Source organism: Microtus ochrogaster, unplaced genomic scaffold (genome assembly GCF_000317375.1).
Source record: "Microtus ochrogaster isolate Prairie Vole_2 unplaced genomic scaffold, MicOch1.0 UNK53, whole genome shotgun sequence".
Taxonomy (NCBI): domain Eukaryota; kingdom Metazoa; phylum Chordata; class Mammalia; order Rodentia; family Cricetidae; genus Microtus; species Microtus ochrogaster.
The window spans coordinates 288,513-300,853 of NW_004949151.1; the positions used below are offsets into that span (position 1 = coordinate 288,513).

The 12,341-nt window shown below is 37.0% G+C and overlaps 1 pseudogene; it reads left to right on the forward strand.

Moving 5' to 3' along the window:
• Window positions 1-5,924: 5,924 nt before the first annotated feature.
• LOC101982756 lies at window positions 5,925-11,139 on the forward strand (annotated as a pseudogene).
• Window positions 11,140-12,341: the final 1,202 nt, after the last annotated feature.

A 12,341-nucleotide genomic window follows, 5' to 3' on the forward strand; every position in this document is an offset into this window, starting at 1 on the left:
CTATGTAAACTTTTTCTTTTTTCCCTTCCTTCCTTCCTTCCTTCCTTCCTTCCTTCCTTCCTTCCTTCCTTCCTTCCTTCTTTCCTTCCTTCCTTCCTTCCTTCCTTCCTTTCTTTCCTTCTAAAACAAGGTCTCACTATGCAGCCTTGGCCAGCCTGGAACTCAGTTTTTAGGCAAGACTGGTCCTGAACTCAATGAGATCTTCTTGTCTTTGTCTCCCAAGTGCTGAGATCAAAGGTGCATATGACCTCACCCAGGCCTATGTAACTGTTTATATGTAGTCACAGAACCAATTTGTCCAAAATAAAATTCTCTATTACATAATTGAAAATACAAGAAACATGAAAAGACTGATAAAATTATAATTCAAAATAAGAATATATCTCTTACTGATATATTACATATTTCTAAATTTTTTTTACTAAGTATTCCGAATTAATAAACTTGACTCTAGGGTGTGGTATAGCATCTTCCTTCAGGATTAAAACCTTTCATATTGGAAGGAAACTTGTTAAGACACAAAATATCAGAAAGGAGATAAAACAACAAGATGTTCTAAGGGAATGAAGAACTGTTCACCATGCAGGGGGCTTCTTAAGCTTAGGTAGGAAGTCCCTGAAACTGAGCAGACATACTATGCCCCTCCCCTCCAAGCATAAATAAATTGCAAGGACCAATTTATAACTTTTAAAAAGTCTTAGGTCTTTGCTTTAAATTATTACTTTATAGAAGTCTTTATGTTTTTTTTATTTTATTGATACCACCAAGAGTTTTAGTCACAGTATTCATTGAATTTGTGGTTTATTTATTGGATGAGCTTCTCGTGTTCTTTCCCTGTAACTCACCCTAGCTTTTTATAAACAGTATGGCAGCTCAGTATAGATCTGGTGGTTATGCATTTGACATCACTAATGGAGCTTGAAGAAAAGATTTCTTCTCCCAATGTGGAGGTTTGAAAGAAAATGGTTTCCATGATGAGTGGCACTATTAGGTGTGGCTTTCTTTGTTGGAGTAGGTATGGCTTTGTTGGAAGAAGTGTGCCACTGTGGAGGTGGGCTTTGAGGTCTCCTATGCTCAAGGTACGCTCAGTGTGACACACAATTGCTTGTGTGGCCTGTGGATCAAGACATAGAACTCTCAATGCCTTCTCTAGCACAGTGTCTGCCTGCATGCTGCCATGCTACTCACCATGACTATAACTGTAAGTCAACCCCAATGAAACAGATGAAATGTTTTCCTTTATAAGAGTTTCTGTGGTCATGGTGTTTCTTCACAGCAATAGAAACCTCAACTAAGACACCTATCAATGATTTGTGGGGCATTTGTATTCTGGAGGACTCAGAGCTGTAATTTAGAGCTTTGGACTTGCTGAGGTGACTTCTTATTTAGTCCAAACAATCTTTTGAATAATCCATCAAGGAAGCTCCCAGCATGTGTGTTGTATCCTTTGAAGTTGCTCACTTTATTTGGAAAGGCGTGCTTGGGCTTCCTGGTTACTCTGAGGTAGTTCACCCCAATGTTTTCTTCTACCCTTTTCCTGGTTAACCATAATGTTTGACACTTAAATGTAGCAAAATAAAACATTTAAGAGAAATTAAATTCTATAGTTATATACCCTAATTCTTTATCAGCTAGTTGTGTTGTATGATTTTTGGGCATTTTTTTGTCTTATTGTGTCTTACTACCTTAACTGTAAATGAAAGTATAATAATACAAACTTATAAGGTCATTTAAGTAACTATAAAATGTAGTAAAACATGCAAAACACTCAGAAGAGGAAAGGAAAAAGAGAGAGAGGTTGTTTTAAAGAGTAGCTGTAGAGTGAGTGGTTTCCTTTTCTGTTTCAGACTTTTTGCACCCACCCACACTCTGGCTTGCTCCCGTTCTAAAGCGTTTGTAAAACATTTGCGTTTTGGTTGAACATTTCTCTCTAGTCTGTTTGGACTGACAACCTCCAGCCCTGTTGCTAAGCAGCATTGTGGGTGCTCAGAAGAGAGCAGGTGATTCTCAAATGGCTCTGCTTCTTTTAGGATCTCAAGTCTCTTGTCTTATTCCTCTGATCCCTCTCTTGTCTTGGGTATCTTCTCAGTAACCTAGTTTGCTTTCTTGTATATATATATGTATATACATATATATATGCAAGTCATGATATATATATATATGTATCATGACTAACAGATCTCATTTAGTAGAATTGTTTTATCTGACTACTCAGAAAAGGGGTTTTAAGAAAAATGTCCTTATCCAGTATCCTCATAACATTCCTTGATGCTAAAAACTTCAGCAAGATTTGCAATTTCTTGTTTTAGAAGCATAGCTTAATCAAATTTGCTTATTTGTATTTTCTAACTTTCTATAATACATATAGATGGCTTTTATAAATGCTGTTTAAATAAATAGAAAACTGGATTGTAATTTTTGTCTTCTATAAAAAGTTATATAATTTAAGAATTTTTTAGTCTGAATGTAGAAAATAACAAAATTGAATTTTCAGTAAGCCCTCTCTTTTTTATTATTCATTTTATTTTTTTATATACTAATCCCAGTTCTTCCTCCATCTCCTCTTCCTGCTTTACCCATCTTCGCTTCATCTTACCCCCATCTGTTCCTTAGAGAGGGAAGTCAACAAATTCTTTCACATCACCACACTGAGGCAGGACCAACACCCTCCTCCAGTGTCTAGCCTGAGCAAGGTAACTCTTCATAGGAAATGGGCTCCAAAACCCAGATTATTTATTAGGAATAGCTCCTGGTCCCACTGTCACTGGTCTCACAACTGCCCAAGGCACTCATTGTCACCTGCATTCAGAGGTCATAAATGGGTCGGATGCAGGTTCCCCAGCTGTCAGTTTAGAGTCAATGAGCTCTCACTACTTTGGGTCAGCTATTTCTGTGGGTGTCCCCATCATGGTCTTGACTTCTTTGCTCTTATTATGACTCCTCCCTCTCTTCAACTGGACTCCAGAAAGCACTGTCCAGTGGCTAGTTGTGAATCTCTGCATCTGATTTCCTCAGTTATTGGATGAAGGTTTCAGGAGATCATGTCTATTTCCCCTTTCTAGGTTAACCCATGTATTTCTGTCTTAGGAACTTGTAGACTTCTCTGGAATTGTAGACTATAGGCTGGTTATCCTTTATTTTATGCCTAATATCCAGTTAGGAGTGAATACATACCATATTTGTCTTTCTAGATCTGGGTTACCTCACTCAGGATGCCTTTTTCTAGTTCCATCCATTTGCCTGTAAATTTCAAGATGTCATTTACCAATAAGTAGTACTCCACTGTGTAAATGTACCACATTTTCTTTATTCATTCTTCAGTTGAGGGACATCTAGGTTGTTTTCAGGTTCTGGCTATTATGAATAATGTTGCCAAGAACACATTTGAATAAATGCCCTTGTGGGATAAGTATGTGCCCAAGAGTGTTAATGCTGGGTCTTGAGGTAAATTGATTCCCAATTTTCTGAGAAACCACAATACTGATTTTCAGAATGGTTGTACAAGTTTGCATTTCCACCAGCAATAAAAGAGTGTTCCTCTTTCTCTGCATCCTCTCCAGAATAAGCTGTCATCTGTGCTTTTGATCCTAGCCATTCTGACAGGTGTAAGATGGTATATCTCAGAGTCGTTTTGATTTGCATTTTCTTGATGGATAAGGATGTTGAAAAAATTCTTAAATATCTTTCAGCCATTTGAGTTTCTTCTGTTGAGAATTCTCTGTTTAGTTCTGTACCAAAGTTTTTAATTGGATTGTTTGATATTTTAGTGTCTACTTTCTGGAGTTCTTTGCATATTTTGGAGATCAGTTATTTGTGTGATGTGGGGTTGGTGAAGATCTTTTCCCATTCTGAAGGCTGCTGTTTTTGTCTTATTGATTGCGCCCTTTGCCTTACAGAAGCTTCTTAGTTTCAGGAGGTCTCATTTATTCTTTGTTGCTTCTGTGTGTGCTTCTGGTGCTATATGTAGGAAGTGGTCTCCTGTGCACACACATTAAAGTCTACTTCCCACTTTTTCTTAGAGGTTCAGTGTGGTTGGATTTATGTTGAGGTCTTTGATCCAGTTAGATTTGAGTTTTATGCATGGCGATAGATACGTATCTATTTGCTTTCTTCTACAGGTTGATATCCAGTTATGTCAGCACCATTAGTTGATGCCTTTTTTTTCCATTGCATAGTTTTAGCTTCTTTGTCAAAAATCATGTGTTCATAGGTGTGTGGATTAATATCAGGGTCTTTGATTTGATTCCATTGGTCCACCTGTCTGTTTATATGCCAATACCAAACTGTTTTTATTACTGTAGCTCTATAATAGAGCTTTATGTCAGGGATGGTAATGCCTCCAGAAGTTTCTTTATTGTATTTATTTTATGATGTTTGTGGCTATTGTGAAGAGTGATGTTATTTTGATTTCTTTCTCAGCCTTATTTATTATTTGTATGTAGGAGGGCTACTGATTTTTTGAGTTAATCTTGTATCCCACCACATTACTGAAGGTGTTTATCAGCAGTAGGAGTTCTCTGGCACAACTTTTGGGTCACTTTTGTGCACTATTATATTATCTGCACATAGTAAATGTTTGACTTCTTCCCTTCTGTTTTATATTCCCTTGATCTCCTTTTGTTGACTTATTACTCTAGCTAGAACTTTGAGTACTGTATTGCATAGATATGGAATGAATGGATTTCCTTGTATTGTTCCTGATTTTAGTGGAATCATAAGCCTTCTCCTTGCTTCTGTCTCTGTCTGTCTTTCTGTCTGCTTCTGTCTCTGTCTCTCTGCCTCTGTTTCTGTCACTCTCTATGTGTCTCTTTCTAGCAGAATCTCACCTGTATTGCCCAGGCTTAACTTGAACTCACTATGTGATTCACATTGTTATTAATTCACAATTATTTTCTTCCCTTGACTCCTGAATTCTAGGATTGCAAGTGTGTACCACCATGTTTTTTTTTTTTTTTTGCTTGGGGTCCAGATCAACGTCACTGAGAAGTTGAGGGTTTGATACTGCATCCAATTCATACTTACAACTTTTAAAAGCAGTAGCATTTTTTGTTTAAGTCATAAACCTTTTGGCTTGGAAAATTCCTTCTTTGTGAGACAAGAACCCACAGTAGAAGTTCTGTGCGATTATGAGCTCCTGGCACCCTCAAAAAGACTAGGTAGATATGGAAGTCCACCTGGAAATCGAGCAATAGAAAAGGATTTCTAGAGCAGGTAGGCTTAACAGACTAGCCATGTTGAGGAATAATAAATAAGATAAAAGAGTGATCAAAGATGATTTCTGACAATTATTTTAGACCTCCACACATGCACAAACTCATGTGTGTATGCAGCTACACATGTGTACCAGAATATGCAAAAGTACATACACACATGCATACCCCCATATCCATACATGACAAAAAAGAACATTTTTTTTACTCCCTTTCTTCCTGCCCTGGGCAACATTGTGCATCTGGTTGAGCCAGTTTCCCCTTGGCCGGCTAGTCTTATCATCAACAGTCCTGGTTCAAATTTCATATTTCAAAATCCACAGTAGATTATGATTGTTGGTTTTTCAGAATGAATTGATTATGAGTGGTTTTAATTTATTTGTGGCTTTTCTCTCATCTTCAACTTCCACATAGAAATAATATTTTTCCAGGTAGGTAGAAAAGCTATTCAAAAGAAAAAGTGATCATCAGCTTGCCCTGAAAGAGTTCCAGTTACCTTCATTTAAACATTTGAACTAATACTTGGTTTACATCTTAACATAGAAAATTCATAGTCCTCCCACTTTCTGAGACATTAATGTGTTATATCACAGTGTTGGGAGGTGACAACTCTCCAGAGAGTACAAGACGGAGGTTAGCCAGCCTTGCTACGATTTATGTGAAGTGTGATCTCTGCTCCATCTGAGGGTTCTTCACAGTCCAGAATGTTCAGAGATGAAGAACTTTCTCCGAATGCAGCATGAGTCTGTGGGCTGTGACCAAACAATCACCTACCCCAAGAGGGGCTCTGGATATACTGAGAAGCCAGTTGGTATTAATTAATATGACTGTTTTCTTGTCAGCTTTTGACACTTCATAAAATTATTCATTAGCTTCCCCTCAATTCTCTTTCCAGTGTTTTTACTAACTTAACTTGGAATTGTGATAATCGTTGCCACATTTTCCTTGTAGTTGAATCTTAATCATGAAACTCATGGACTTATAAAGTTCAAAGACTATTATACCTGTGTTGGACAGTGTTTACTATGCCTCTCAGATACAGCAGATACTGATTATCCAGAATTCTCTTTTTACCTGTTCCTTTTAAACCTGGAAACATGCACTTATCTTGTGGTAGGATGTCCAGCCTTAAGATGGATGGAGTCTTGAGGATACCAGCTGTGGTTAAAGTTTCTCTACTCAGAAATTAGCGTTTCGCCCTCTTCCATGCTACTTAGCTGTTTATGTTTCTTTTTAGATTTCACTATTTTTTGGTGCTGAGGATTAAACTTCAATTTCAATTATACAAAGAAGTAACAGACTTAACATTTTAATTTTCACTGTGCTCAGACCATCTTACAAGGAAAACCCCCAAGTACTGTGTTGAAACATTAACAGGTTTATTGAGTTGTTCTGTGTCTACATGGAGAGGATTGTCTGCCAAAGCAGTATTGCAATGGGATGCCATTTTTCTAAGTTTGTATCTGACACAGAGGAGGGCTTCATTCTTTTAGATAAAGGAATGCTAGAGCAGAGAGTAATGAATCGTGAGAAGGTAGGAGTTTGTAAACTAATCTTTGTATGTTAGAATGGAGAAACATAGATTGTCTTTTATAATTAAACCAGGCACTTACTTAACATGCAGGTGAAGCTTGTGGTCATATTAAGAACACTGGTAGAAACCTGACTACCCACATACAAACAGCTACAAATATGTCTCATTAAAATTTTATAGAGCCCCAGCAGGTGGGCTAGAAAGAAGGGAGGAGAAGCATACGTGTGCCCGAGAGCACAGAGGTGATAGCAGACCTGAGATATGACACTGGAGGCTCCATTCACCTCACTGAATTAGGAAGAAGGCAATGGGTTTTGGGCATGTGATGGTTTGGATTCTGAATGTTTCATAGAGGTCCATGTATTAAAGAGTAGTACCACAGGGAGATGGTGGAACCTTTAATAGGTGGAATAACTTTCAGTTTTTTAAGATGTGGCTTGAAGGGAACTGTGGACTGCAATGCCTCTTCCCTCTTTTGTTCTTGACCATGAAGTAAGTGGGTTTGCTCTGCCATGTTCTCCTGCCCTGATACCCCAGCTCACAAGCACTGGCGCCAAGCAATCACAGTCCTAACCCCTAAAATGATGAGTTAATAAACCATCTTCTTTTATCAGTTGATTGCCATCATATAATAAAACTGATTGCTTTATTATAGGCATAGAATGTTTTATTTATTTATTTATTTATTTATTTATTTATTTATTTATTTGGCATAGAATGTTGATTAACAAGCTGAATTCAGAGAAGCAGCTTATAAAGTCAGCCAGCCTTTATGGTACTTGGCTATTTTCTCCATCATGGTTGTAGGTCTATTCTCCAAAGTCAGCTTGCTAATTCAGAGACATCTCTGAATTCTGGTGTCATAGTTAGGGTTTCTATTGATGTGAAGAGACATGGCTATGGGAACTCTTAAAAGGAAAACATTTAATTGGGGTGGTTGGTTTACAATTCAGAGGTTCAGTCTATTATCACAGTGGGGAGCATGGCAGCCTGCAGATAGATGTGGTGCTGGCTACATGGTGATCAGAAGGCAACAGAAAGTTGACTGAGATTCTGGGCGATATCGTGAGCATAGGAAACCTTAAAGACCATTCTCTCAGTGACACCCTTCCTCTAACAATGCCATACCCTTTCCTACAAAGCGATGCCTCCTAGTAGTGCCACTCCCTATAAGATTATGGGGGCCAATTACATTCAAACCACCATACGGGAGATGGAGGAACTCACAAGGCATATAAGATGATTGGATATGAATGTTCAGATAGGAAAACACCTGTGGAGAGTCAGTCTCCACCCACACTCTTGCTAGCCTCTGGCTTCCCTTATTCTAAATGGTTTGTCCATCCATTACAAACTGTTAGTTGTTAAAAGTTTTCCAGTCTTATTTTAGTTGTTTAAATATGCAATGCTGTATTGTTTTGGAAATATTTTCTTTCTCTCTCTGAGTAGATATAGTAGACACTGAAAATTGAAACAAGTCTGTGAATAGAAGTGAGAAGACCTGGGACAGTGAATCAGGTGGCAGAATATCTGGAAGCTTCATGAAGGCACAGATGGCTGATAAAAACGGTTGTGACAGAGAGTTTCTGCAAGACATCCCATGACATTTATTACTAAATAAATGTAAACTTCTGAAAACATACTGTGCATGTAAAATCATGTAAAATCTTCTTATTTCAGCAATGCCTAATCTTTCCTTCCTGCATATAAATAATTTAAATTTTCACTTTTGCTCTTAAATGGTTTTATCTTTTATAAATATTGGCAGGGATCACTAGGGAAAATGGAAGGTATGAAGTTGCTCCTGGTTCTCAGATAAGTTCATTTGAACTTTTTTTAAAAGTCAGTAATAACAATAAAGGAGAGCTAAAAAATATAAATTTAATATTAAAGGCTGGAATACAATGAAAAGATACTATGTCACAGGTGTGGTCCAAATAAAAAAGCATTAAAGTTGAGCCAGTTACTAAACTTAGTGCTAAAGCACAGCAATTGCTTCATACTATAGGAAGCAACCATAATGAGAAAATGACTGTATCTTCAAACTGTAGGCAACTTTGCAGGTGGAAGCAGGGATTTTATGGAATATTAAAACTATTTTAGTGCTAGATGTCTCAGCTATAGAACTTTGTAATTGAATATAGGCTGTTAACTTTTGCATACGCAACCTAATATTTACAGTTTCATATATTTTTAAATGATGTCAGATTTTATCTATGAACCACAAAAAGTACAAGGAAGGTATAAATGCATTAACACTGTGGTAGTTTGAATGAAAATGGCCCCATAGGCCCATAGGGAATGGCACTATTAAGAGGCATAGCCTTAATGGAGTAGGTGTGGCCTTGTTAGAGGAACTGTATCATTGAGTGTGGGCTTTGAGGTTTCAGAAGCTCAAGCCAGGCTTAGTGGCTCACTTTCTCTTCCTACTGCCTGATGACCAAGATGTAGAAATCTCAGCTACTTCTCCAGCACCATTTCTGCCTGCATGTTGCCATGCTTCCTGCCATGATGATAATGGACTAAACCTCTGAACTGTAAGCCAACCTGTTTTAGTTTGGGTTTTATTGCTATAAAGAGACACCATGACCACAGAAACTCTTTTTAAAAAAATTATTTATTCTATGTGTCTATTACATCATGTATCTTTTTATAGTATCATTTATTCATTTATTTATTTTTAAAACAATCTCGTCACATTTTACGTATCTATCCCAGTTCCTACTCCCTCCCCTAAACCTGACCCCTTCACCTTCTCCCCCCTCACCCACCAATCCACTCCTCAGAGAGTGTAAGGCTACTTTCCACTTTCTCTTCTATGAGGTTCAGTGTGGTTGAATTTATGTTGAGGTCTTTGGTCCATTTGGATTTGAATTTTGTGCATGGGGATAGATCTGGAACTATTTACATTCTTCTACATGTTGACATCCAGTTATGCTAGCACCATTAGCTGCTTTCTTTGTTCCATTGTATAATTTTAGCTTCTTTGTCAAAATCAGGTGGTCATAGGTATAGGGATTGGTATCAGGGTCTTCAACTCAATTCCATTGGTCCTACTGTCTGTTTATATACCAAGCTAATTTCATTGATATAGCTATATGGTAGAGCTTGAAGTCAGGGATAGTGATGCCTCTGAAAGTTTCTTTCTGGTACAGGATTTTGTTTTGACTGTCCTTGGTTTTCTGGTTTTTGTATATGAAGTTGAGTATTGTTCTTTTGAGGTCTGTTAAGAATTGTCTTTAGTTTTGTTCTGTGATTCCTGGAGGCACGATCACCATTTTAGACTGAGAAAAAATTATGACATCAAATCCAAAGGCATTCTTTGTCCATTTCTAATCGTCTGTATCATCCTGACCTGCTTCATGGTGTGTCTGCTTATTTACATCAAGCCGACCAATAGCTGGGTCTTCAGTCCAATGGAGTCTGCCTGTTCTGTCCTGAAAATGAAAAATTTCTTCTCCACAAAATCTGATTATTTCAACGAAACCACTATTCTGGCTTGGGTGTGGCCGTTTGGGCAGACCTTTGACCTTACATCGTGCCAAGCGATGTTCAACATCCACGGATGCCATCTCACGACAGACCGCTCACTGTACAACAAATTCCACGCTGTCCTGATACACCACAGAGACATCAGCTGGGATCTGACTAATTTACCTCAGCAGGCGAGGCCACCCTTTCAGAAATGGATTTGGATGAATTTAGAGTCACCCACTCACACTCCCCAGAAGAGTGGGATTGAGCACTTGTTCAACCTGACACTAATTTATCGCTGTGATTCCGATAGCCAAGTGCCTTACGGCTTCTTGACGGTGAGCATAAATCCCTTTGTGTTTGAAGTGCCAAACAAAGAGAAGCTGGTGTGTTGGGTTGTGAGTAACTGGAACCCTGAGCATGCCAGGGTCAAGCATATAACGAGCTCAGCAAGAGTACTGAAATCCACACCCATGGGCAAGCATTTAGAGAATACGTGAATGACAAAAACTTGATTCCCACTATATCTACTTGCAAATTTTATCTTTCTTTTGAAAATTCTATTCATAAAGATTACATCACAGAAAAGCTTTACAATGCGTTTTTGACCGGCTCAGTACCCGTTGTCCCGGGACCCTCTAGGGAAAACTATGAGAATTACATTCCATCTGATTTATTCATTCATTCATTCATTCATTCATTCATTCAGAAGATTATAACTCTCCCAGTGAGCTGGCAAAATATCTAAATGAAGTTGACAAAAACAACAAGTTGTACCTTAGTTACTTTAACTGGAGGAAGGATTTCACTGTCAACCTCCCATGATTCTGGGAATCACATGCATGCCTGGCTTGTGATCATGTAAAGAGCCATCAAGAATATAAGTCTGTTGGTAATTTAGAGAAATGGTTTTGGAATTAAAGTTTTCATAATTTTCACATTTAGTGAACTATATGAATGTGACATCATTCAAGTTCTGACGATAAGAAGAGAAAAATTTTGCTTTTATGTCACAGATTATTTTTTTCACCCTCTGTTGTATGTTTTGATGGAAATTTTTAAGAGCTCAGAATAAGCGATCACTCCCTTTGGTTTTAAATTATCCTGTATATATGTGATAATGAGCACTGGAAATAATTTATTCTTCCTTCTCATTTGTAAACATTCTTTCTCACATTTTATAATTGCCTGTAAAGTAAGGTTATGATTAAATTGTTTCTACACCAACCCGATCTATAATCTGTTTGGGAAATGGAAATGCATACCCTAAAATTTGAGAGATTTTCACCAAGGATTATAATGTCTAGATTCTAGCTTGCATAATGTTAACAAAGAAGGATTCGAGTATCACTTAATTCTTAACATCTTCGACTTCAGAGTTGAACATTGTGTATAACTGATGTTGTTTTTACCTGTTTGCCACATTTATGAAGACAGACTTATTCATGTAGTAAATATGAAAAATATGAAGCAGAAATATTATTAGACTTTACATTCATTTTCATTAAGTTGTTTTGCAAATGCAGACTCTCAATATCTTAAAATATCCAAGAATTTTGAGACATAGAATTTATGTGATATTTTTAACGCCTAAAAACAGCTAAAAGAAGCTTTGATTGGCCCCTTTCAAATCCTTAACATTGCCATTTTTGCAAAAATAAACAATTTCATCATAAAACAAGTAAAATAGTATTTGCAATACAGATAAAATACATAAATTATGCCATTTACATAATTTTAATTACTTTGTCAATTTGAAATAGTTTCCAAAGCATCAATATTTACAAGTTTTATTTTTCCATATTTTGTAATAAATGCATATAAAACTTGAAAGATCTATCTTTTCATTTAAAAAAACCTAAACAAAATTATTACAATTGGTATATAGATATACATATACAAATATATGTATATGTATGTATATATATATATATATATAGTAAAGTGGGAACTTTCAAGGAACAGACAGTGCTAAGATCTCAAAATATTTTTATTAAATAAATTAATTAACATCATTGAAAAATCTGGGTAATTTTTGTTGGTCTGGTTTGAGCTCTCTGGTTTCTACAGCTCTATCAATACTGAACACTTGCTTGGGCTCCTCCTGGATATTATTATTTTTT